This window comes from Scyliorhinus torazame, chromosome 10 (genome assembly GCF_047496885.1).
Source record: "Scyliorhinus torazame isolate Kashiwa2021f chromosome 10, sScyTor2.1, whole genome shotgun sequence".
NCBI lineage: Eukaryota > Metazoa > Chordata > Chondrichthyes > Carcharhiniformes > Scyliorhinidae > Scyliorhinus > Scyliorhinus torazame.
This window is the reverse complement of record NC_092716.1, coordinates 123,422,409-123,450,165: the sequence shown is the minus strand read 5'-3', so window position 1 is coordinate 123,450,165 and position 27,757 is coordinate 123,422,409. Positions and strand designations below refer to the sequence as shown.

At 48.4% G+C, this 27,757-nt stretch overlaps 1 protein-coding gene across 2 annotated transcripts in view; it reads left to right on the top strand.

Moving 5' to 3' along the window:
* Nucleotides 1-665: 665 nt before the first annotated feature.
* ccdc102a (coiled-coil domain containing 102A) overlaps nt 666-27,757 on the top strand; it is a 330,588-nt gene continuing 303,496 nt past the window's right edge. For both annotated transcript variants that reach the window (XM_072518688.1, XM_072518689.1), the window contains exon 1: nt 666-762. The gene's annotated coding sequence lies outside the window, so the exon portion shown is untranslated. The remainder of the gene's footprint in view (nt 763-27,757) is intronic.

Below are 27,757 nucleotides of genomic sequence, written 5' to 3'. Positions count from 1 at the left end.
TAAGATTGACATTGAGATTGATTCAGATTCACATTCTGTTCGATTCAGATTCCAATTGAGATAGTTTCAGATTCAAATTGATTCAGGTTCCCATTCAGATTCATGTTTACATTAATTCAGATTCACATTCGGATTGTCATTTTGTTTGAATTCATATTCACATTCAGATTGATTCAGATTCACATTCAGGTTGATTCAGATTCACATTCTGAGTGATTCAGATTCACCTTCATATTGACAGAGATTCACATACAGATTCATATTCAGGTTGATTCAGATTCACATTCAGTTTGAGGCTGAGAGACATTCTCATTGATTCAGATTCATTCATATTCACGTTCAGATTGTTGGAGATTTACATGCAGATTGACTTTTTTATTGATTCAGATTGAATCAAATTCACCTTTAGATTCATACATATTCACCGTCAGATTGATTCAGACCATGAAGATTCGGATTCGGAGTGAATGTTGGGGATCGGGGTGAGGATAAGAGTCGGGACGGGGATGAGGGTGGGAGATTGGATCGGGGACGGGGTCCGGGTCGCAGTGAGGGTCTGAGAGAGGGGTGCTGACTGGGCTGATTTGGGAAGAGGAGGTCAGAGCTGAGGGCAGAGTCTCCGCAACATGGCGGGGTTCAGGGCGGGGCGAGGCGAGGGCAGGAGGCGGCGCTCCGGGGTCAGCGGGGGATTTGGGCCTTAATTGGCCCTGAACATGGATCCCGGTGAAGAAGCTGAGTGGATTTCCGACTGAAATTCACTCGGTAAGAAAAATATAAAATAATCGACTAGTACCGAACGTATTCCCGAGAGAGATATCAGGCAGTGTGTTTAATATCAGAGAGAGAGAGACACCAGAGAGTGTGTTAATATCAGAGAGAGAGAGAGAGAGACCAGGGAGTGTGTTAATATCAGAGAGAGAGAGAGAGAGACCAGGGAGAGTGTTAATATCAGAGAGAGAGAGACCAGGGAGTGTGTTAATATCAGAGTGAGAGAGAGAGACACCAGGGAGTGTGTTAATATCCGAGAGAGAGACACCAGGGAGTGTATTAATATCAGAGAGAGACACACACCAGGGAGTGTGTTAATATCAGAGAGAGAGAGAGAGAGAGACCAGGGAGTGTGTTAATATCAGAGAGAGAGAGAGAGAGACCAGGGAGTGTGTTAATATCAGAGAGAGAGAGAGAGACACACACACACACACCAGGGAGTGTGTTAATATCAGAGAGAGAGAGAGAGACACCAGGGAGAGTATTAATATCAGCGAGAGAGAGAGAGAGACACCAGGGAGTGTGTTAATATCAGAGAAAAACACACAGCAGGGAGTGTGTTAATATCAGAGAGAGACACACACCAGGGAGTGTGTTAATATCAGAGAGAGAGACCAGAGAGTGTGTTAATATCAGAGAGAGAGAGAGAGACCAGAGAGTGTGTTAATATCAGAGAGAGAGAGAGACCAGGGAGTGTGTTAATATCAGAGAGAGAGAGAGACACCAGGGAGTGTGTTAATATCAGAGAGAGAGAGAGGGAGAGAGAGACACCAGGGAGTGTGTTAATATCAGAGAGAGAGAGAGACCAGGGAGTGTGTTAATATCAGAGAGAGAGAGAGACACCAGGGAGTGTGTTAATATCAGAGAGAGAGAGAGGGAGAGAGAGACACCAGGGAGTGTGTTAATATCAGAAAGAGACACACCAGGGAGTGTGTTAATATCAGAGAGAGAGAGAGAGAGAGACCGAGACCAGGGAGTGTGTTAATATCAGAGAGAGACACACACCAGGGAGTGTGTTAATATCAGAGAGAGAGAGAGAGAGAGACCAGGGAGTGTGTTAATATCAGAGAGAGAGAGAGAGAGACCAGGGAGTGTGTTAATATCAGAGAGAGAGAGAGAGACACACACACCAGGGAGTGTGTTAATATCAGAGAAAAACACACACCAGGGAGTGTGTTAATATCAGAGAGAGAGACACACCAGGGAGTGTGTTAATATCAGAGAGAGAGAGAGAGAGAGAGAGAGAGACACCAGGGAGTGTGTTAATATCAGAGAGAAAGAGAGAGAGACACCAGGGAGTGTGGTAATATCAGAAAGAGAGAAACAGAGACCAAGGGAGTGTGTTAATATCAGAGAGCGAGAGAGAGACCGAGACCAGAGAGTGTGTTAATATCAGAGAGAGAGAGAGAGACAGACACCAGGGAGTGTGTTAATATCAGAGAGAAAGAGAGAGAGAGACACCAGGGAGTGTGTTAATATTAGAAAGAGAGAGAGAGAGACACCAGGGAGTATGTTCATATCAGAGAGAAAGAGAGAGACACCAGGGAGTGTGTTAATATCAGAGCGAGAGAGACACCAGTGAGTGTGTTAATATCAGAGAGAGACACCGGGCGTGTGTTAATATTAGAGGGAGAGAGACACCATGGAGTGTGGAAAGATCAGAGAGAGAGAGAGAGACCAGGGAGTGTGTTAATATCAGAGAGAGAGAGACACCAGATAGTGTGTTAATATCAGAGAGAGAGAGAGACAGCAGGGAGTGTGTTAATATCAGAGAGAAAGAGAGACACCAGGGAGTGTGTTAATATCAGAGAGACACCAGGGAGTGTGTTAATATCAAAAAGAGAGAAAGAGAGAGACACCAGGGAGTGTGTTAATATCACAGAGAGACACACACCAGGGAGTGTGTTAATATCAGAGAGAGAGAGACACCAGATAGTGTGTTAATATCAGAGAGAGAGAGAGACAGCAGGGAGTGTGTTAATATCAGAGAGAAAGAGAGACACCAGGGAGTGTGTTAATATCAGAGAGACACCAGGGAGTGTGTTAATATCAAAAAGAGAGAAAGAGAGAGACACCAGGGAGTGTGTTAATATCAGAGAGAGGCACACACCAGGGAGTGTGTTAATATCAGAGAGAGAGAGAGAGACAGAGACCAGGGAGTGTGTTAATATCAGAGAGAGAGAGACAGATACCAGGGAGTGTGTTAATATCAGAAAGAGAGAAACAGAGACCAAGGGAGTGTGTTAATATCAGAGAGCGAGAGAGACCGAGACCAGAGAGTGTGTTAATATCAGAGAGAGAGAGAGAGAGACACCAGGGAGTATGTTCATATCAGAGAGAAAGAGAGAGACACCAGGGAGTGTGTTAATATCAGAGCGAGAGAGACACCAGTGAGTGTGTTAATATCAGAGAGAGAGAGAGAGAGACACCAGGGCGTGTGTTAATATTAGAGGGAGAGAGACACCATGGAGTGTGTTAATATCAGAGAGAGAGAGAGAGACCAGGGAGTGTGTTAATATCAGAGAGAGAGAGACAACAGATAGTGTGTTAATATCAGAGAGAGAGAGACAACAGATAGTGTGTTAATATCAGAGAGAGAGAGACATCAGGGAGTGTGTTAATATCAGAGAGAAAGAGAGACACCAGGGAGTGTGTTAATATCAGAGAGAGAGACACCAGGGAGTGTGTTAATATCAAAAAGAGAGAAAGAGAGAGACACCAGGGAGTGTGTTAATATCAGAGAGAGACACACACCAGGGAGTGTGTTAATAACAGAGAGAGAGAGAGAGACACCAGGGAGTGTGTTAATATCAGAGAGAGAGAGAGAGACACCAGGGAGTGTGTTAATATCAGAGAGAGAGAGACACCAGGGAGTGTGTTAATATCAGAGAGAGAGAGACACCAGGGAGTGTGTTAATATCAGAGAGAGAGAGACAACAGATAGTGTGTTAATATCAGAGAGAGAGAGACACCAGGGAGTGTGTTAATATCAGAGAGAAAGAGAGACACCAGGGAGTGTGTTAATATCAGAGAGAGAGACACCAGGGAGTGTGTTAATATCAAAAAGAGAGAAAGAGAGAGACACCAGGGAGTGTGTTAATAACAGAGAGAGAGAGAGACACCAGGGAGTGTGTTAATATCAGAGAGAGAGAGAGAGAGACACCAGGGAGTGTGTTAATATCAGAGAGAGAGAGAGAGAGACACCAGGGAGTGTGTTAATATCAGAGAGAGAGACACCAGGGAGTGTGTTAATATCAGAGAGAGAGAGAGACCCCAGGGAGTGTGTTAATATCAGAGAGAGAGAGAGAGAGACACCAGGGAGTGTGTTAATATCAGAGAGAGAGAGAGACACCAGGGAGTGTGTTAATATCAGAGAGAGTGAGAGAGACCCCAGGGAGTGTGTTAATATCAGAGAGAGAGAGAGAGACACCAGAGAGTGTGCTAATATCAGAGAGAGAGACACCAGTGAGTGTGCTAATATCAGAGAGAGAGACACCAGGGAGAGTGTTAATATCAGAGAGAGAGAGAGACACCAGTGAGTGTGCTAATATCAGAGAGAGAGACACCAGGGAGTGTGGTAATATCAGAGAGAGAGAGCCACCAGGGAGTGTGTTAATATCAGAGAGAGACACACACCAGGGAGTGTGTTAATATCAGGGAGAGAGAGAGACCCCAGGGAGTGTGTTAATATCAGAGAGAGAGAGAGACACCAGTGAGTGTGGTAATATCAGAGAGAGATACCAGGGAGTGTGCTAATATCAGAGAGAGAGAGAGAGAGAGACACCAGGGAGAGTGTTAATATCAGAGAGAGAGAGAGACACCAGGGAGTGTGGTAATATCAGAGAGAGAGACACCAGGAAGTGTGCTAATATCAGAGAGAGATACCAGGGAGTGTGTTAATATCAGAGAGAGAGAGAGACACCAGGGAGTGTGGTAATATCAGAGAGAGAGACACCAGGAAGTGTGCTAATATCAGAGAGAGATACCAGGGAGTGTGCTAATATCAGAGAGAGACAGAGACCCCAAGGAGTGTGTTAATATCAGAGAGAGACAGAGACCCCAAGGAGTGTGTTAATATCAGAGAGAGAGATACCAGGGAGTGTGTTAATATCGGAGAGAGAGAGAGACACCAGAGAGTGTGTTAATATTAGAGAGAGAGAGAGACCCCAGGGAGTGTGTTAATATCAGAGAGAGAGAGAGAGACCCCAGGGAGTGTGTTAATATCAGAGAGAGAGAGAGAGACACCAGAGAGTGTGTTAATATTAGAGAGAGAGAGAGACCCCAGGGAGTGTGTTAATATCAGAGAGAGAGAGAGAGACCCCAGGGAGTGTGTTAATATCAGAGAGAGAGAGATAGACACCAGGGAGTGTGTTAATATCAGAGAGAGAGAGAGAGAGAGAGAGAGAGACCCCAGGGAGTGTGTTAATATCAGAGAGAGAGAGAGACACCAGTGAGTGTGTTAATATCAGGGAGAGAGAGAGACCCCAGGGAGTGTGTTAATATCAGAGAGAGAGAGAGAGATACCAGGGAGTGTGTTAATATCAGAGAGAGAGAGAGAGACACCAGTGAGTGTGTTAATATCAGGGAGAGAGAGAGACCCCAGGGAGTGTGTTAATATCAGAGAGAGAGAGAGAGATACCAGGGAGTGTGCTAATATCAGAGAGAGAGAGAGACCCCAGGGAGTGTGCTAATATCAGAGAGAGAGAGAGAGAGAGAGAGACACCAGGGAGTGTGCTAATATCAGAGAGAGAGAGAGACACACCAGGGAGTGTGTTAATATCAGAGAGAGAGATTCCAGGGAGTGTGTTAATATCAGAGAGAGAGAGATACCAGGGACTGTTAATATCAGAGAGAGAGAGACAGACACACACCAAGGAGTGTGTTAATATCAGAGAGAAAGAGAGACACCAGGGAGTGTTAATATCAGAGAGAGAGACACCAGGGAGTGTGTTAATATCAGAGAGAGAGAGACACCAGGGAGTGTGTTAATATCCGAGAGAGAGAGAGAGACACAACAGGGAGTGTGTTAATATCCGAGAGAGAGACACACACGAGGGAGTGTGTTAATATCAGCGAGAGAGAGAGACACCAGCGAGTGTGTTAATATCAGAGAGAGAGAGACACCAGGGAGTGTGTTAATATCAGAGAGAGAGACACACACCAGGGAGAGTGTTAATATCAGAGAGAGAGAGAGGCAGAGACACACACACACACACCAGGGAGTGTGTTAATATCAGAGAGAGAGAGACACACCAGGGAGTGTGTTAATATCAGAGAGAAAGAGAGACACCAGGGAGTGTGTTAATATCAGAGAGAGAGAGTGAGACACACACCAGCGAGTGTGTTGATATCAGAGAGAGAGAGAGAGAGACACCAGGGAGTGTGTTAATATCAGAGAGAGAGAGAGAGACACACCAGGGAGTGTGTTAATATCAGCGAGAGAGAGAGACACCAGGGATGTTAATATCAGAGAGAAAAACACACCAGGGAGTGTGTTAATATCAGAGAGAAAAACACACCAGGGAGTGTGTTAATATCAGAGAGAGAGAGACACCAGAGAGTGTGTTAATATCAGAGAGAGAGAGACACCAGGGAGAGTGTTAATATCAGAGAGAGAGAGACACCAGGGAGAGTGTTAATATCAGAGAGAGAGAGACACCAGGGAGAGTGTTAATATCAGCGAGAGAGAGACACCAGGGAGTGTGTTAATATCAGAAAGAGAGAGAGAGAGATACCAGGGAGTGTGTTCATATCAGAGAGAGAGAGAGAGAGAGACCAGGGAGTGTGTTAATATCAGAGAGAGAGAGACACCAGGGAGTGTGTTAATATCAGAGAGAGACACACACCAGGGAGTGTGTTAATATCAGGGAGAGAGAGAGACCCCAGGGAGTGTGTTAATATCAGATAGAGAGAGAGAGAGAGAGAGAGAGAGAGAGAGATACCAGGGAGTGTGTTAATATCAGGGAGAGAGAGACACCAGAGAGTGTGCTAATATCACAGAGAGAGATACCAGGGAGTGTGTTAATATCAGAGAGAGAGAGAGAGACAGATACCAGGGAGTGTGTTAATATTAGAGGGAGAGAGACCCCAGGGACTGTTAATATCAGAGAGAGAAAGAGAGAGACACCAGGGAGTGTGTTAATATCAGAAAGAAAGAGAGACACCAGGGAGTGTGTTAATATCAGAGAGAGAGATACCAGGGAGTGTGTTGATATCAGGGAGAGAGAGAGACCCCAGGGAGTGTGTTAATATCAGAGAGAGAGAGAGACCCCAGGGAGTGTGTTAATATCAGAGAGAGAGAGAGAGAGAGAGACACCAGGGAGTGTGTTAATATCAGTGAGAGAGACCCCAGGAGTGTGTTAATATCAGAGAGAGAGAGAGACACCAGGGAGTGTGGTAATATCAGAGAGATAGATACCAGGGAGTGTGTTAATATCAGAGAGAGAGAGAGACACCAGGGAGTGTGTTAATATCAGAGAGAGAGAGACACCAGCGAGTGTGTTAATATCCGAGAGAGAGGGAGAGACACACCAGGGAGTGTGTTAATATCCGAGAGAGAGACACACACTAGGGAGTGTGTTAATATCAGCGAGAGAGAGAGACACCAGCGAGTGTGTTAATATCAGAGAGAGAGAGACACCAGGGAGTGTGTTGATATCAGAGAGCGAGAGAGAGACCAGGGACAGTGTTGATATCACAGAGAGAGCGAGAGACCAGGGCGAATGTTGTTATCAGAGAGAGAGACCAGAGAGAGTGTTGATATCACAGGGAGAGAGAGAGACCAGGGAGTGTGTTGATATCACAGAGAAAGAGAGAGAGAGACCAGGGAGAGTGTGGATGTCACAGAGAAAGTTAGACCAGGGAGAGTTGATATCACCGAGAGAGAGAGAGGGAGACCAGGGAGAGTGTTGATATCGGAGAGAGAGAGAGACCAGGGAGAGTGTGAATGTCACAGAGAGAGCAGGGAGAGTGTTGATATCACCGAGAGAGAGAGACCAGGGAATGTGTTGATATCAGAGAGAAAGAGATAGAGAGAACAGGGAGTGTGTTGATATACCAGAGAGAGAGAGACCAGTGAGAGGGTTGATATCACACGGAGCGAGAGACCAGGGAGAGTTTTGATATCACATTGAGAGAGAGAGAGACACGAGGGAGAGTGTTGCTATCAGAGAGAGAGAGACCAGGGAGAGTGTTGATATCACAGGGAGAGAGAGAGACCAGGGAGTGTGTTGATATCACAGAGAAAGAGAGAGAGAGACCAGGGAGAGTGTGGATGTCACAGAGAAAGATAGACCAGGAGAGTTGATATCACCGAGAGAGATAGGGAGACCAGGGAGAGTGTTGATATCACCGGGAGAGAGAGAGAGAGAGAGAGAGACCAGAGAATTGATATCACAGAGTGAGAGAGAGACCAGGGAGAGTGTTGATATCACAGAGAGAGAGAGACCAGGGAGAGTGTTGATATCACAGTGAGAGAGAGAGAGACCAGTGAGAGGGTTGATATCACACGGAGCGAGAGACCAGGGAGAGTTTTGATATCACAGAGAGACCAGGGAGGGTGTTGATATAACTGAGAGACAGAGACCACAGAGCATGTTGATATCACAGAGAGAGAGTGACCAGGGAGTGTGTTGTTTTCACAGAGAGAGAGAGAGAGAGAGACCAGGGAGCGTGTTGTTATCGCAGAGAGAGACCAGGGAGAGTGTTGATATCACAGAGAGAGACAGAGAGAGACAGAGAGAGACAGAGAGAGACAGAGAGAGAGACCAGGGAGAGTGTTGTTGGCACAGAGAGAGAGAGAGAGAGACCAGTGCGAGTGTTGTTATCAGACAGAGAGACCAGGGAGTGAGTTGTTATCACAGAGAGAGAGAGAGACCAGGGAGAGTGTTGTTATCGCAGAGAGAGAGAGAGACCAGGGAGTGTGTTGATATCACAGATAGAGACCAGGGAGAGTGTTGATATCCCAGAGAGAGAGAGACCAGGGCAAGTGTTGTTATCAGAGAGAGAGAGACCAGGGAGAGTGTTGTTAACCGAGATAGAGACCAGGGAGAGTGTTGATATCACAGAGCGAGAGAGACCAGGGAGAGTGTTGATATCACAGAGCGAGGGAGACCAGGGAGAGTGTTGTTATCACAGAGAGAGAGAGAGAGAGAGACCAGGGAGAGTGTTGTTAACCGAGATAGAGACCAGGGAGAGTGTTGCTATCACAGAGAGAGAGAGACCAGGGAGAGTGTTGATTTCACAGAGAGAGAGAGAGACCAGGGAGAGTGTTGATATCCCAGAGAGAGAGAGAGACCAGGGAGAGTGTTGATATCCCAGAGAGAGAGAGAGACCAGGGAGAGTGTTGATATCACCGAGAGAGAGAGACAGAGAGACCAGGGAGAGTGTTGATATCACCGGGGGAGAGAGAGACCAGGAAGAGTGTTGATACCACAGGGAGAGAGAGACCAGGGTGAGTGTTGACATCAGTGAGACAGAGAGACCAGGGTGAGTGCTATTATCAGAGAGAGAGAGACCAGGGAGAGTGTTGATATCACAGGGAGAGAGAGACCAGGGAGAGTGTTGATTTCACAGGGAGCGAGAGAGAGACCACGGAGAGTGTTGATATCACAGAGAGAGAGACCAGGGAGAGTGTTGATATTACAGAGAGAGAGAGACCAGGGAGAGTGTTGATATCACAGAGAGAGAGACCAGGCAGAGTGATGATATCAGAGGGAGAGAGAGAGAGAGACCAGGGAGGCTGTTGATATCCCAGAGAGAGACCTGGGAGGGTGTTGATATCCCAGAAAGAGAGAGAGACCAGGGAGAGTGTTGATATCACAGAGAGAGAGAGACCAATGAGTGTTGATATCACGGAGAGAGACCAGGGAGAGTGTTGATATCACAGAGAGACAGAAAGACCAGGGAAAGTGTTGATATCACAGGGAGAGAGAGACCAGGGAATGTGTTGATATCAGAGAGAAAGAGATAGAGAGACCAGGGAGTGTGTTGATATCACAGAGAGAGAGAGAGAGACCAGGGAGAGTGTTGATGTCACAGAGAGAGAGAGACCACGGAGAGTGTTGATATCGCAGAGAGAGAGAGGCCACGGAGAGTGTTGATATCGCAGAGAGAGATCAGAGAGAGAGAGAGAGACCAGGGAGAGTGTTGTTATCACAGAGAGAGACCAGGGAGTGTGTTGATATCACAGAGCGGGAGAGAGCGGGGAGTGTGTTGATATCACTGAGAGAGAGAGACACCAGTGAGAGTGTTGATATCACAGAGAGAGAGAGACCAGGGAGAGTGTTGATAACGCAGAGAGAGAGAGTGACCAGGGAGAGTGTTGATATCACGAGAGAGAGACCAGGCAGAGTGTTGATATCACAGAGAGAGAGAGGGAGACCGGGGAGAGTTGATATCACCGAGAGAGAGAGAGAGACCAGGGAGAGTGTTGATATCCCAGTGAGAGAGCGAGAGACCAGGGAGAGTGTTGGTATCACAGAGAGAGAGTGAGAGAGAGAGAGACCAGGGAGAGTGTTGATATCACAGAGAGAGAGAGAGAACATGGACAGTGTTGATATAACAGAGAGAGAGAGAGAGAGAGAGAGAGACCAGGGGGAGTGTGGATATCCCAGAGAGAGAGAGAGAGAGACCAGGGAGAGTGTTGATATCAGAGAGAGAGAGAGAGAGAGAGAGACCAGGGAGAGTGTTGAGATCACAGAGAGAGACCAGGGAGAGTGTTGATATCACAGAGAGAGAGAGAGACCAGGGAGAGTATTGACATCACCAAGAGAGAGAGAGACAGAGCAGGGAGAGTTTTGATAGCCCAGAGAGAGAGAGACCAGGGAGTGTGTTGTTATCACAGAGGGAGAGAGAGAGACCTGGGAGTGATGGTATCACAGAGAGAGAGCGAGAGAGACCAGGGAGAGTGTTGATATCACAGAGAGAGACCAGGGAGTGTGTTGATATCACGGAGAGAGAGAGACCAGGGAGTGTGTTGATATCACAGAGAGAGAGAGAGAGAGACCAGGGACAGTGTTGATATCACAGAGAGAGAGAGAGACCAGGGAGAGTGTTGTTATCACAGAGAGAGACCAGGGAGTGTGTTGTTATCACAGAGGGAGAGAGAGAGACCTGGGAGTGATGGTATCACAGAGAGAGAGCGAGAGAGACCAGGGAGAGTGTTGATATCACAGAGAGAGACCAGGGAGTGTGTTGATATCACGGAGAGAGAGAGACCAGGGAATGTGTTGATATCACAGAGAGAGACCACGGAGAGTGTTGTTATCACAGAGGGAGAGAGAGAGAGACCAGGGAGAGTGTTGATATCACAGAGAGAGAGAGAGTCCAGGAGAGTGATGATATCACAGAGAGAGAGAGAGAGAGAGACCAGGGAGAGTGTTGATATCACAGAGAGAGAGAGAGAGAGACCAGGGACAGTGTTGATATCACAGAGAGAGAGAGAGAGACCAGGAAGAGTGTTGATATCACAGAGAGAGAGAGAGACCAGGGAGAGTGTTGATATCACAGAGAGAGAGAGACAGAGAGAGACAGAGACCAGGGTGAGTGCTGTTATCACAGAGAGAGAGAGACCAGGGAGAGTGTCGATATCCCAGAGAGAGAGAGAGACCAACCACGGAGAGTGTTGATATCACAGAGAGACAGAAAGACCAGGGAAAGTGTTGATATCACAGGGAGAGAGAGACCAGGGAATGTGTTGATATCACAGAGAAAGAGATAGAGAGACCAGGGAGTGTGTTGATATCCCAGAGAGAGCGAGAGAGACCAGGGAGAATTTTGATATCACAGAGAGAGAGACCAGGGAGAGTGTTGATATCCCAGAGAGAGAGAGACCTGGGAGAGTGTTGATATCCCAGAGAGAGAGAGACCAGGGAGAGTGTTGATATCACCGAGAGAGAGAGACCAGGGAGAGTGTTGATACCAAAGGGAGAGAGAGACCAGGGTGAGTGATTTCACAGGGAGCGAGAGAGAGAGACCATGGAGAGTGTTGATATCACCGAGAGAGAGACCAGGGTGAGTGCTATTATCAGAGAGAGAGAGACCAGGGAGAGTGTTGATATCCCAGAGAGAGAGAGAGAGAGAGAGAGAGAGAGAGACCAACCACGGAGAGTGTTGATATCACAGAGAGAGAGAGAGAGACCAGGGAGAGTGTTGATATCACAGGGAGAGAGAGACCAGGGAGAGTGTTGATTTCACAGGGAGCGAGAGAGAGAGACCATGGAGAGTGTTGATATCACAGAGAGAGAGACCAGGGAGAGTGTTGATATCACAGAGAGAGAGAGACCAGGGAGAGTGTTGATATCACAGAGAGAGTCCAAGCAGAGTGTTGATAACAGAGACAGAGAGAGTGACCAGGGAGAGTGTTGATAACAGAGAGAGAGAGAGAGAGAGAGAGACCAGGGAGAGTGTTGATATCCCAGAGAGAGAGAGCCCAGGGAGTGTGTTGATATCACAGAGAGAGAGAGAGACCAGGGAGTGTGTTGATATCACAGAGAGAGAGAGAGACCACGGAGAGTGTTGATATCACAGAGAGAGAGACCAGGGAGAGTGTTGATATTACAGAGAGAGAGAGACCAGGGAGAGTGTTGATATCACAGAGAGAGAGACCAGGCAGAGTGATGATATCAGAGGGAGAGAGAGAGAGAGACCAGGGAGGCTGTTGATATCCCAGAGAGAGACCTGGGAGGGTGTTGATATCCCAGAAAGAGAGAGAGACCAGGGAGAGTGTTGATATCACAGAGAGAGAGAGACCAATGAGTGTTGATATCACGGAGAGAGACCAGGGAGAGTGTTGATATCACAGAGAGACAGAAAGACCAGGGAAAGTGTTGATATCACAGGGAGAGAGAGACCAGGGAATGTGTTGATATCAGAGAGAAAGAGATAGAGAGACCAGGGAGTGTGTTGATATCACAGAGAGAGAGAGAGAGACCTGGGAGAGTGTTGATGTCACAGAGAGAGAGAGACCAGGGAGAGTGTTGATGTCACAGAGAGAGAGAGACCACGGAGAGTGTTGATATCGCAGAGAGAGAGAGGCCATGGTGTGTTGATATCACAGAGAGAGAGAGAGAGACCAGGGAGAGTGTTGTTATCACAGAGAGAGACCAGGGAGTGTGTTGATATCACAGAGCGGGAGAGAGCGGGGAGTGTGTTGATATCACGGAGAGAGAGAGACACCAGTGAGAGTGTTGATATCACAGAGAGAGAGAGACCAGGGAGAGTGTTGATAACGCAGAGAGAGAGAGTGACCAGGGAGAGTGTTGATATCACGAGAGAGAGACCAGGCAGAGTGTTGATATCACAGAGAGAGAGAGGGAGACCGGGGAGAGTTGATATCACCGAGAGAGAGAGAGAGACCAGGGAGAGTGTTGATATCCCAGTGAGAGAGCGAGAGACCAGGGAGAGTGTTGGTATCACAGAGAGAGAGTGAGAGAGAGAGAGACCAGGGAGACTGTTGATATCACAGAGAGAGAGAGAGAACATGGACAGTGTTGATATAACAGAGAGAGAGAGAGAGAGAGAGACCAGGGGGAGTGTGGATATCCCAGAGAGAGAGAGAGAGAGACCAGGGAGAGTGTTGATATCAGAGAGAGAGAGAGAGAGAGAGAGAGACCAGGGAGAGTGTTGAGATCACAGAGAGAGACCAGGGAGAGTGTTGATATCACAGAGAGAGAGAGAGACCAGGGAGAGTATTGACATCACCAAGAGAGAGAGAGACAGAGCAGGGAGAGTTTTGATAGCCCAGAGAGAGAGAGACCAGGGAGTGTGTTGTTATCACAGAGGGAGAGAGAGAGACCTGGGAGTGATGGTATCACAGAGAGAGAGCGAGAGAGACCAGGGAGAGTGTTGTTATCACAGAGAGAGACCAGGGAGTGTGTTGTTATCACAGAGGGAGAGAGAGAGACCTGGGAGTGATGGTATCACAGAGAGAGAGCGAGAGAGACCAGGGAGAGTGTTGATATCACAGAGAGAGACCAGGGAGTGTGTTGATATCACGGAGAGAGAGAGACCAGGGAATGTGTTGATATCACAGAGAGAGACCACGGAGAGTGTTGTTATCACAGAGGGAGAGAGAGAGAGACCAGGGAGAGTGTTGATATCACAGAGAGAGAGAGAGTCCAGGAGAGTGATGATATCACAGAGAGAGAGAGAGAGAGAGACCAGGGAGAGTGTTGATATCACAGAGAGAGAGAGAGAGACCAGGGACAGTGTTGATATCACAGAGAGAGAGAGAGAGACCAGGAAGAGTGTTGATATCACAGAGAGAGAGAGATAGACCAGGGAGAGTGTTGATATCACAGAGAGAAAGAGACAGAGAGAGACAGAGACCAGGGTGAGTGCTGTTATCACAGAGAGAGAGAGACCAGGGAGAGTGTCGAAATCCCAGAGAGAGAGAGAGACCAACCACGGAGAGTGTTGATATCACAGAGAGACAGAAAGACCAGGGAAAGTGTTGATATCACAGGGAGAGAGAGACCAGGGAATGTGTTGATATCACAGAGAAAGAGATAGAGAGACCAGGGAGTGTGTTGATATCCCAGAGAGAGCGAGAGAGACCAGGGAGTGTTTTGATATCACAGAGAGAGAGACCAGGGAGAGTGTTGATATCCCAGAGAGAGAGAGACCTGGGAGAGTGTTGATATCCCAGAGAGAGAGAGACCAGGGAGAGTGTTGATATCACCGAGAGAGAGAGACCAGGGAGAGTGTTGATACCAAAGGGAGAGAGAGACCAGGGTGAGTGATTTCACAGGGAGCAAGAGAGAGAGACCATGGAGAGTGTTGATATCACCGAGAGAGAGACCAGGGTGAGTGCTATTATCAGAGAGAGAGAGAGACCAGGGAGAGTGTTGATATCCCAGAGAGAGAGAGAGAGAGAGAGAGAGACCAACCACCGAGAGTGTTGATATCACAGAGAGAGAGAGAGAGACCAGGGAGAGTGTTGATATCACAGGGAGAGAGAGACCAGGGAGAGTGTTGATTTCACAGGGAGCGAGAGAGAGAGACTATGGAGAGTGTTGATATCACAGAGAGAGAGACCAGGGAGAGTGTTGATATCACAGAGAGAGAGAGACCAGGGAGAGTGTTGATATCACAGAGAGAGTCCAAGCAGAGTGTTGATAACAGAGACAGAGAGAGAGAGAGAGAGACCAGGGAGAGTGTTGATATCTCAGAGAGAGAGAGCCCAGGGAGTGTGTTGATATCACAGAGAGAGAGAGAGACCAGGGAGTGTGTTGATATCACAGAGAGAGAGAGAGACCAGGGAGAGTGTTGATATCACAGAGAGACTGAAAGACCAGGGAGAGTGTTGATATCACAGGGAGAGAGAGTCCATGGAGAGTGTTGATATCACCGAGAGAGAGAGCGACCAGGGAGAGTGTTGTTATCAGAGAGAGAGAGGCCAGGGAGAGTGTTGGCATCACAGAGCGAGAGACCAGGGAGAGAGTTGGTATCACAGAGAGAGAGAGAGACCAGGGAGAGTGTTGATATCACAGAGAGAGAGAGAGACCAGAGAGATTGTTGATATCACAGAGATAGAGAGAGAGAGACCAGGGAGAGTGTTGATATCACAGAGAGAAAGAGAGACAGAGAGACCAGGGTGAGTCCTGTTATCAGAGAGAGAGAGACCAGGGAGAGTGTTGATATCACCGGGAGAGAGAGAGAGAGACCAGGGAGAGTGTTGATATCACCGGGAGAGAGAGAGAGAGACCAGGGAGAGTGTTGATATCACCGGGAGAGAGAGAGAGAGACCAGGGAGAGTGTTGATATCCCAGAGAGAGAGAGAGAGAGAGACCAACCACGGAGAGTGGTGATATCACAGAGAGAGAGAGAGAGAGAGAGAGACAGAGAGAGACCAGGGTGAGTGTTGATATCCCAGAGAGAGAGAGACCAACCACGGAGAGTGTTGATATCACAGAGAGAGAGAGAGAGAGAGACCAGGGAGAGTGTTGATATCCCAGAGAGAGAGAGCGACCAACCACGGAGAGTGTTGATATCACAGAGAGAGAGAGAGACCAGGGAGAGTGTTGATATCACAGGGAGAGAGAGACCAGGGAGAGTGTTGACAACCGAGAGACAGAGAGACCAGGGAGAGTGTTGATATCAGAGGGAGAGAGAGAGAGAGACACCAGGGAGGGTGTTGATTTCCCAGAGAGAGAGAGAGAGACCAGGGAGAGTGTTGATATCACCTAGAGACAGAAAGACCAGGGAAAGTGTTGATATCACGGAGAGAGAGAGAGAGACCAGGGAATGTGTTGATATCAGAGAGAAAGAGATAGAGAGAACAGGGAGTGTGTTGATATACCAGAGAGAGAGAGAGTCCGACCAGGGAGAGTGTTGATATCACAGAGAGAGAGACCATAGAGTGTTGTTATCAGAGAGAGAGAGAGAGACCAGGGAGTGTGTTGTTATAGAGAGAAAGAGACCAGGGAGAGTGTTGTTATCAGAGAGCGAGAGAGACCAGGGAGAGTGTTGTTATCAGAGACAGAGTGAGAGACCAGGGAGAGTGTTGTTATCACAGAGAGAGAGAGAGACCAGGGAGAGTGTTGTAAACAGAGAGAGAGAGAGAGCGAGAGACCAGGGAGAGTGTTGATATCACAGATAGAGACCAGGGAGAGTGTTGATATCACAGATAGAGACCAGGGAGAGTGTTGATATCACAGAGAGAGAGAGAACAGGGAGAGTGTGGATATCCCAGAGAGAGAGAGCGAGACCAGGGAGAGTGTTGATATCACCGAGCGAGAGAGACCACGGTGAGTGTTGATATCACAGAGAGAGAGAGACCAGGGAGAGCATTGATATCACAGAGAGAGACCAGGGAGAGTGTTGTTATCACAGAGAGAGCGAGAGAGAAACCAGGGAGAGTGTTGATATCACAGAGAGAGAGAGACCAGGGAGTGTGTTGTTATCAGAGAGAGAGAGAGAGACCAGGGAGAGTGTTGTTATCAGAGAGAGAGACCAGGGAATGTGTTGATAACAGAGGGAGAGTGTTGTTATCACAGAGAGCGAGAGACCAGGGAGAGTCTCATCACAGAGAGCGAGAGACCAGGGAGAGTGTTGTTATCAGAGAGAGAGAGAGAGAGACTCGGGAGAGTGTTGTTATCACAGAGAGAGACCAGGGAGAGTGTTGTTATCAGAGAGAGAGAGACCAGGGAGAGTTTTGTTATCAGAGAGAGAGACCAGGGAGAGTGTTGATATCCCAGAGAGAGAGAGAGAGACCAGGGAGAGTGTTGATATCACAGAGAGAGAGAGACCAGGGAGAGTGTTGTTATCAGAGAGAGAGAGAGACCAGGGAGAGTGTTGATATCCCAGAGAGAGAGAGAGACCAGGAGAGTGTTGGTTTAACCGAGAGAGAGAGGGGGACCAGGGAGACTGTTGATGTCACAGAGAGAGAGAGAGAGACCAGGGAGAGTGTTGATATCACAGAGAGAGAGAGAGAGAGAGACCAGGGAGAGTGTTGATATCACAGAGAGAGAGAGACCAGGGAGATTGTTGATATCACTGAGAGAGAGAGTCCGACCAGGGAGAGTGTTGATATCACAGAGAGCGAGAGAGACCAGGAGAGTGTTGTTATAACCGAGAGAGAGAGAGGGGGACCAGGGAGACTGTTGATGTCACAGAGAGAGAGAGAGAGAGAGAGACCAGGGAGAGTGTTGATATCACAGAGAGAGAGAGAGAGACCAGGGAGAGTGTTGATATCACGGAGAGAGAGAGTCCGACCAGGGAGAGTGTTGATATCACAGAGAGCGAGAGAGACCAGGAGAGTGTTGTTATAACCGAGAGAGAGAGGGGGACCAGGGAGACTGTTGATGTCACAGATAGAGAGAGACCAGGGAGATTGTTGATATCACAGAGAGAGAGAGAGACCAGGGAGTGTGTTGAGTTGACATGAAATGAAAATCGCTTATTGTCACAAGTACTCTTCAAATGAAGTTGCCGTGAAACGCCCCGAGTCGTCACATTCCGGCACCTGTTCGGGGAGGCTGGTACGGGAATTTAACTGGGCTGCTGGCCTGCCATGGTCTGCTTTCAAAGCCAGCGATTTAGCCGTGTGCGATACAGCCCGAGAGAGAGCGACCAGGGCGAGTGCTGATAGCACAGTGAGAGAGACCAGGGAGTGTTGAAAGCACCGAGAGAGCGAGAGAACACAGAGCATGTTGATATCACAGAGAGTGAGAGAATAGGGAATGTGTTGTTATCACAGAGAGAGAGAGAGAGACTCGGGAGAGTGTTGTTATCACAGAGAGAGACCAGGGAGAGTGTTGATACCAAAGAGAGAGAGAGAGACCAGGGAGAGTGTTGTTATCACAGAGAGAGAGAGAGAGAGAGAGACCAGGGAGAGTGTTGATATCACCGAGAGAGAGAGACACAGAGCGTGTTGATATCAGAGAGAGAGAGACCAGGGAATGTGTTGATAACAGAGGGAGAGTGTTGTTATCACAGAGAGAGAGAGAGAGAGACCAGGGAGAATGTTGATATCACAGAGAGAGAGAGAGACCAGGGAGATTGTTGATATCACAGAGAGAGAGAGAGAGAGACCAGGGAGAGTATTGATATCACAGAGAGAGAGAGAGAGACAGAGAGACCAGGGAGAGTGTTGTTATCACAGGGAGTTAGAGAGAGAGCCGAGGGAGTGTGTTGTTATCAGAGAGAGACCAGGGAGAGTGTTGATATCACAGAGAGAGAGAGAGACCAGGGAGAGTGTTGTTATCACAGAGAGAGAGAGAGAACCAGGGAGAGTGTTGTTATCAGAGAGAGAGAGAGAGACCAGGGAGAGTGTTGTTATCACAGAGAGAGTGGGAGAGAGAGAGAGAGACCAGGGAGAGTGTTGTTATCAGAGATAGAGAGAGAGAGACCAGGGAGATTGTTGATATCACAGAGAGAGAGAGAGAGAGACCAGGGAGAGTATTGATATCACAGAGAGAGAGAGAGACAGAGAGACCAGGGAGAGTGTTGTTATCACAGGGAGTTAGAGAGAGAGCCGAGGGAGTGTGTTGTTATCAGAGAGAGACCAGGGAGAGTGTTGATATCACCGAGAGAGAGAGAGACCAGGGAGAGTGTTGTTATCACAGAGAGAGAGAGAGAACCAGGGAGAGTGTTGTTATCAGAGAGAGAGAGAGAGAGACCAGGGAGAGTGTTGTTATCACAGAGAGAGTGGGAGAGAGAGAGAGAGACCAGGGAGAGTGTTGTTATCGCAGAGAGAGAGAGACCAGGGAGAGTGTTGTTATCGCAGAGAGAGAGAGACCAGGGAGAGTGTTGTTATCACAGAGAGAGAGACCAGGGAGAGTGTTGTTATCACAGAGAGAGAGAGAGAAACCAGGGAGAGTGTTGTGATCACAGAGAGAGAGAGAGAGAGAGACCAGGGAGGGTGTTGATATCACAGAGAGAGAGACCAGGCTGAGTGTTGTTATCAGAGAGCGAGACCAGAGAGAGAGAGAGACCAGGGTGAGTGTTGATATCAGAGAGAAAGAGACCAGGGAGAGTGTTGTAAACAGAGAGAGAGACCAGGGAGAGTGTTGTTATCGCAGAGAGAGAGAGACCAGGGAGAGTGTTGATATCCCAGAGAGAGAGAGAGAGAGAGACCATGGAGAGTGTTGATATCACAGAGCGAGAGAGACCAGGGAGAGTGTTGATATCACAGTGAGAGAGAGAGACCAGGGAGAGTGTTGTTATCACAGAGAGAGCGAGAGAGAAACCAGGGAGAGTGTTGATATCAGAGAGAGAGAGAGACCAGGGAGAGTGTTGTTAGCACAGAGAGAGAGAGACCAGGGTGAGTAGTGTTATCAGAGAGAGAGAGGGACCAGGGAGTGTGTTGTTATCAGAGAGAGAGAGCGACCAGGGAGAGTGTTGTAAACAGAGAGAGAGACCAGGGAGAGTGTTGTTATCGCAGAGAGAGAGAGACCAGGGAGAGTGTTGATATCCCAGAGAGAGAGAGAGACCATGGAGAGTGTTGATATCACAGAGCGAGAGAGACCAGGGAGAGTGTTGATATCACAGTGAGAGAGAGAGACCAGGGAGAGTGTTGTTACCACAGAGAGAGCGAGAGAGAAACCAGGGAGAGTGTTGATATCAGAGAGAGAGAGAGACCAGGGAGAGTGTTGTTAGCACAGAGAGAGAGAGACCAGGGTGAGTAGTGTTATCAGAGAGAGAGAGAGACCAGGGAGAGTGTTGGTATCGCAGAGAGAGAGAGTCCTGGGAGAGTGTTGATATCACAGAGCGAGAGAGACCAGGGAGTGTGTTATCAGAGAGAGAGAGAGACCAGGGAGAGTGTTGCTATCACAGAGAGAGAGAGCGACCAGGGCGAGTGCTGATAGCACAGTGAGAGAGACCAGGGAGTGTTGAAAGCACTGAGAGAGCGAGAGAACACAGAGCATGTTGATATCACAGAGTGAGAGAATAGGGAATGTGTTGTTATCACAGAGAGAGAGAGGGAGAGTCCTGGGAGAGTGTTGTTATCACAGAGAGAGAGAGAGACCAGGGAGAGTGTTGATATCACAGAGAGCGAGAGACCAGGCAGAGTGTTATCAGAGAGAGAGAGAGAGAGACCAGGGAGAGTGTTGTTATCACAGGGAGAGAGACCAGGGAGAGTGTTGATATCACCGAGAGAGAGAGACACAGAGCGTGTTGATATCAGAGAGAGAGAGACCAGGGAATGTGTTGATAACAGAGGGAGAGTGTTGTTATCACAGAGAGCGAGAGACCAGGGAGAGTGTTGTTATCAGAGAGAGAGAGAGAGAGAGACCAGGCAGAGTGTTGATATCACAGAGAGAGAGAGACCAGGGAGTGTGTTGTTATCACAGAGAGAGAGAGAGACCAGGGAGATTGTTGATATCACGGAGAGAGAGAGAGAGAGAGAGAGAGACCAGGGAGAGTATTGATATCACAGAGAGAGAGAGAGTGAGAGAGAGACCAGGGAGAGTGTTGATATCACAGAGAGAGCAGGGAGAGTGTTGATATCACAGATAGAGACCAGGGAGAGTGTTGATATCACACAGAGAGAGAGAGAGAGACCAGGGAGATTGTTGATATCACAGAGAGAGAGAGACCAGGGAGAGTGTTGATATCACACAGAGAGAGAGAGAGAGACCAGGGAGTGAGTTGTTATCACAGAGAGAGTGGGAGAGAGAGAGAGAGACCAGGGAGATTGTTGATATCACAGAGAGAGAGAGACCAGGGAGAGTGTTGATATCACACAGAGAGAGAGAGAGAGACCAGGGAGAGTGTTGTTATCACAGAGAGAGTGGGAGAGAGAGAGAGAGACCAGGGAGAGTGTTGATATCACAGAGAGACTGAAAGACCAGGGAGAGTGTTGATATCACAGGGAGAGAGAGTCCAGGGAGAGTGTTGATATCACAGAGAGAGCGAGACCAGGGAGAGTGTTGTTATCACAGAGAGAGAGAGAGACCAGGGAGAGTGTTGTTATCACAGAGAGAGTGGGAGAGAGAGAGAGAGACCAGGGAGAGTGTTGATATCACAGAGAGACTGAAAGACCAGGGAGAGTGTTGATATCACAGGGAGAGAGAGTCCAGGGAGAGTGTTGATATCACCGAGAGAGAGAGCGACCAGGGAGAGTGTTGTTATCAGAGAGAGAGAGGCCAGGGAGAGTGTTGGCATCACAGTGCGAGAGACCAGGGAGAGAGTTGGTATCACAGAGAGAGAGAGAGACCAGGGAGAGTGTTGATATCACAGAGAGAGAGAGAGAACAGAGAGATTGTTGATATCACAGAGATAGAGAGAGAGAGACCAGGGAGAGTGTTGATATCACAGAGAGACAGAGAGACAGAGAGACCAGGGTGAGTCCTGTTATCAGAGAGAGAGAGACCAGGGAGAGTGTTGATATCACCGGGAGAGAGAGAGAGAGACCAGGGAGAGTGTTGATATCACCGGGAGAGAGAGAGAGAGACCAGGGAGAGTGTTGATATCACCGGGAGAGAGAGAGAGAGACCAGGGAGAGTGTTGATATCCCAGAGAGAGAGAGAGAGAGAGACCAACCACGGAGAGTGGTGATATCACAGAGAGAGAGAGAGAGACAGAGAGAGACAGAGAGAGACCAGGGTGAGTGTTGATATCCCAGAGAGAGAGAGACCAACCACGGAGAGTGTTGATATCACAGAGAGAGAGAGAGAGAGAGACCAGGGAGAGTGTTGATATCCCAGAGAGAGAGAGAGACCAACCACGGAGAGTGTTGATATCACAGAGAGAGAGAGAGAGACCAGGGAGAGTGTTGATATCACAGGGAGAGAGAGACCAGGGAGAGTGTTGACAACCGAGAGACAGAGAGACCAGGGAGAGTGTTGATATCAGAGGGAGAGAGAGAGAGAGACACCAGGGAGGGTGTTGATTTCCCAGAGAGAGAGAGAGAGACCAGGGAGAGTGTTGATATCACCTAGAGACAGAAAGACCAGGGAAAGTGTTGATATCACGGAGAGAGAGAGAGAGACCAGGGAATGTGTTGATATCAGAGAGAAAGAGATAGAGAGAACAGGGAGTGTGTTGATATACCAGAGAGAAAGACCATAGAGTGTTGTTATCAGAGAGAGAGAGAGAGAGAGACCAGGGAGTGTGTTATAGAGAGAAAGAGACCAGGGAGAGTGTTGTTATCAGAGACAGAGTGAGAGACCAGGGAGAGTGTTGTTATCACAGAGAGAGAGAGAGACCAGGGAGAGTGTTGTAAACAGAGAGAGAGAGAGCGAGAGACCAGGGAGAGTGTTGATATCACAGATAGAGACCAGGGAGAGTGTTGATATCACAGATAGAGACCAGGGAGAGTGTTGATATCACAGATAGAGACCAGGGAGAGTGTTGATATCACAGAGAGAGAGAGACCAGGGAGAGTGTTGATATCCCAGAGAGAGAGCGAGAGACCAGGGAGAGTGTTGATATCACAGATAGAGACCAGGGAGAGTGTTGATATCACAGATAGAGACCAGGGAGAGTGTTGATATCACAGATAGAGACCAGGGAGAGTGTTGTTATCACAGAGAGAGCGAGAGAGAAACCAGGGAGAGTGTTGATATCACAGAGAGAGAGAGACCAGGGAGTGTGTTGTTATCAGAGAGAGAGAGAGAGACCAGGGAGAGTGTTGTTATCAGAGAGAGAGACCAGGGAATGTGTTGATAACAGAGGGAGAGTGTTGTTATCACAGAGAGATAGAGACCAGGGAGAGTCTCATCACAGAGAGCGAGAGACCAGGGAGAGTGTTGTTATCAGAGAGAGAGAGAGAGAGACTCGGGAGAGTGTTGTTATCACAGAGAGAGACCAGGGAGAGTGTTGTTATCAGAGAGAGAGAGACCAGGGAGAGTTTTGTTATCAGAGAGAGAGACCAGGGAGAGTGTTGATATCCCAGAGAGAGAGAGAGAGACCAGGGAGAGTGTTGATATCACAGAGAGAGAGAGACCAGGGAGAGTGTTGTTATCAGAGAGAGAGAGAGACCAGGGAGAGTGTTGATATCCCAGAGAGAGAGAGAGACCAGGAGAGTGTTGGTTTAACCGAGAGAGAGAGGGGGACCAGGGAGACTGTTGATGTCACAGAGAGAGAGAGAGAGACCAGGGAGAGTGTTGATATCACAGAGAGAGAGAGAGAGACCAGGGAGAGTGTTGATATCACAGAGAGAGAGAGAGAGACCAGGGAGAGTGTTGATATCACGGAGAGAGAGAGTCCGACCAGGGAGAGTGTTGATATCACAGAGAGCGAGAGAGACCAGGAGAGTGTTGTTATAACCGAGAGAGAGAGGGGGACCAGGGAGACTGTTGATGTCACAGAGAGAGAGAGAGAGACCAGGGAGAGTGTTGATATCAGAGAGAGAGAGAGAGAGACCAGGGAGAGTGTTGATATCACAGAGAGAGAGAGACCAGGGAGATTGTTGATATCACAGAGAGAGAGAGAGACCAGGGAGTGTGTTGAGTTGACATGAAATGAAAATCGCTTATTGTCACAAGTACGCTTCAAATGAAGTTGCCGTGAAACGCCCCTAGTCGTCACATTCCGGCACCTGTTCGGGGAGGCTGGTACGGGAATTTAACTGGGCTGCTGGCCTGCCATGGTCTGCTTTCAAAGCCAGCGATTTAGCCGTGTGCGATACAGCCCGAGAGAGAGCGACCAGGGCGAGTGCTGATAGCACAGTGAGAGAGACCAGGGAGTGTTGAAAGCACCGAGAGAGCGAGAGAACACAGAGCATGTTGATATCACAGAGAGAAAGAGACCAGGGAGAGTGTTGTTATCAGAGACAGAGAGAGAGACCAGGGAGTGTATTGTTATCAGAGAGAGAGAGACCAGGGAGAGTGTTGTTATCACAGAGAGAGAGAGTGAGAGAGACCATGGAGAGTGTTGTAAACAGAGAGAGAGACCAGGGAGAGTGTTGTTATCGGAGAGAGAGAGAGAGACCAGGGAGAGTGTTGATATCACAGATAGAGACCAGGGAGAGTGTTGATATCACAGAGAGAGAGAGACCAGGGAGACCATTGATATCACAGAGAGAGAGAGACCAGGGAGTGTGTTGTTATCAGAGAGAGAGAGAGAGACCAGGGAGTGTGTTGATATCCCAGAGAGAGAGACCAGGGAGAGTGTTGTTATCACTGAGAGGGAGAGAGAGACCAGGGAGGGTGTTGATATCACAGAGAGAGAGAGACCGGGCAAGTGTTGTTATCAGAGAGAGACCAGGGAGAGTGTTGTTATCAGAGAGCGAGAGAGACCAGGGAGAGTGTTATCAGGGAGAGAGAGAGAGAGAGAGACCAGGAAGAGTGTTGATATCACAGAGAGAGAGTGACCAGGGACTGTGTTGTTTTCGCAGTGAGAGAGAGACCAGGGAGTGTGTTGTTAACAGAGAGAGAGACCAGGGAGTGTGTTATCGCAGAGAGAGAAAGAGAGAGAGACCAGGGAGAGTGTTGATATCACAGATAGAGACCAGGGAGAGTGTTGATATCACAGAGCGAGAGAGACCAGGGAGTGTGTTTGTTATCACAGAGAGAGAGAGAGAGACCAGGGAGAGTGTTGTTATCACAGAGAGAGAGAGAGAACAGGGAGTGTTGTTATCAGAGAGAGAGAGAGAGAGACCAGTGAGAGTGTTGTTATGAGAGAGAGACCAGGGAGAGTGTTCTTATCACAGAGAGAGAGAGAGAACAGGGAGTGTTGTTATCAGAGAGAGAGAGAGAGAGACCAATGTGTGTTTTGTTATCACAGAGAGAGAGAGAGAGACCAGGGAGAGTGTTGCTATCACAGAGAGAGAGAGAGACCAGGGAAAGTGTTGTTATCAGAGAGCGAGACGAGAGAGACCATGGAGAGTGTTGTAAACAGAGAGAGAGACCAGGGAGAGTGTTGATATCACAGATAGAGACCAGGGAGAGTGTTGCTATCACAGATAGAGAGAGACCAGGGAGAGTGTTGTTATCAGATAGCGAGACGAGAGAGAGAGAGAGACCATGGAGAGTGTTGATATCACAGATAGAGACCAGGGAGAGTGTTGATATCACAGAGAGAGAGAGAACAGGGAGAGTGTTGATATCACAGATAGAGACCAGGGAGAGTGTTGATATCACAGAGAGAGAGAGACCAGGGAGAGTGCTGATATCAGAGAGAGAGAGAGACCAGGGAGAGTGTTGTTATCACAGACAGAGAGAGAGAGAGAGAGAGAGACCAGGGAGAGTGTTGTTATCACAGAGAGAGAGAGACCAGGGAGTGTGTTGTTATCAGCGAGAGAGAGAGAGAGAGAAACCAGGGAGAGTGTTGATATCACAGAGAGAGAGAGACCAGGGAGTGTGTTGTTATCAGAGAGAGAGAGAGAGACCAGGGAGTGTGTTATCACGGAGAGAGAGAGTCCGACCAGGGAGAGTGTTGATATCACAGAGAGAGAGAGACCAGGGAGTGTGTTGTTATCAGAGAGAGAGAGAGAGTCCAGGGAGAGTTTTGATATCACAGAGAGAGAGAGAGAGCGAGAGACCAGGGAGAGTGTTGATATCACAGAGAGAGAGAGAGACCTGGGAGATTGTTGATATCACAGAGAGAGAGAGACCAGGGAGTGTGTTGAGTTGACATGAAATGAAAATCGCTTATTGTCACAAGTACGCTTCAAATGAAGTTGCCGTGAAACGCCCCTAGTCGTCACATTCCGGCACCTGTTCGGGGAGGCTGGTACGGGAATTTAACTGGGCTGCTGGCCTGCCATGCTCTGCTTTCAAAGCCAGCGATTTAGCCGTGTGCGATACAGCCTGAGAGAGAGCGACCAGGGCGAGTGCTGATAGCACAGTGAGAGAGACCAGGGAGTGTTGAAAGCACCGAGAGAGCGAGAGAACACAGAGCATGTTGATATCACAGAGAGTGAGAGAATAGGGAATGTGTTGTTATCACAGAGAGAGAGAGAGAGACTCGGGAGAGTGTTGATACCACCGAGAGAGAGAGACCAGGGAGAGTGTTGTTATCACAGAGAGAGAGAGAGAGAGAGAGAGACCAGGGAGAGTGTTGATATCACCGAGAGAGAGAGACACAGAGCGTGTTGATATCAGAGAGAGAGAGACCAGGCAGAGTGTTGATATCACAGAGAGAGAGAGACCAGGGAGTGTGTTGTTATCACAGAGAGAGAGAGAGAGAGACCAGGAAGAGTGTTGATATCACAGGGAGATAGAGAGAGAGCCCAAGGAGTGTGTTGTTATCACAGAGAGAGAGTGAGACCAGGGAGATTGTTGATATCACAGAGGGAGAGAGACCAGGGAGAGTGTTGATATCACAGAGAGAGAGACAGACCAGGGAGAGTGTTGATATCACAGAGAGAGAGACAGAGAGACCAGGGAGAGTGTTGTTATCACAGGGAGTTAGAGAGAGAGCCCAGGGAGTGTGTTGTTATCACAGAGAGAGAGCGACCAGGGAGAGTGTTGATATCACAGAGAGAGAGAGAGAGAGAGAACCAGGGAGAGTGTTGATATCACAGAGAGAGAGAGAGAGACCAGGCAGAGTGTTGTTATCAGAGAGCGAGACCAGAGAGAGAGAGAGACGAGGGTGAGTGTTGATATCAGAGAGAAAGAGACCAGGGAGAGTGTTGTTATCACAGAGAGAGAGAGAGAACCAGGGAGAGTGTTGTTATCAGAGAGAGAGAGAGACCAGGGAGAGTGTTGTTATCACAGAGAGAGAGAGAGACCAGGGAGAGTGTTGTTATCACAGAGAGAGAGAGAGAGAGAGAGAGACCAGGGAGAGTGTTGTAAACAGAGAGAGAGAGACCAGGCAGAGTGTTGTTATCAGAGAGCGAGACCAGAGAGAGAGAGAGACCAGGGTGAGTGTTGTTATCACAGAGAGAGAGAGAGACATGGGAGAGTGTTGTTATCACAGAGAGAGAGAGAGAGAGAGAGAGACCAGGGAGAGTGTTGTAAACAGAGAGAGAGACCAGGGAGAGTGTTGTTATCGCAGAGAGAGAGAGACCAGGGAGAGTGTTGTTATCAGAGAGAGAGAGACCAGGGAGAGTGTTGTTATCACAGAGAGAGAGAGAGAGAGAGACCAGGGAGAGTGTTGTAAACAGAGAGAGAGACCAGGGAGAGTGTTGTTATCGCAGAGAGAGAGAGACCAGGGAGGGTGTTGATATAACCGAGAGAGAGAGACCACAGAGCATGTTGATATCAGAGAGAGAGAGAGAGCACCAGGGAGAGTGTTGATATCACAGAGAGAGAGATCAGGCAGAGTGTTGTTATCAGAGAGCGAGACCAGAGAGAGAGAGAGACCAGGGTGAGTGTTGATATCAGAGAGAAAGAGACCAGGGAGAGTGTTGTTCTCAGAGACAGAGAGAGGGACCAGGGAGTGTGTTGTTATCAGAGAGAGAGAGAGCGACCAGGGAGAGTGTTGTTATCACAGAGAGAGAGAGAGAGAGAGAGACCAGGGAGAGTGTTGTTATCAGAGAGAGAGAGACCAGGGCGAGTGTTGTTATCACAGAGAGAGAGAGAGAGACCAGGGAGGGTGTTGATATCACAGAGAGAGAGAGACCACAGATCATGTTGATATCACAGAGAGAGAGAGA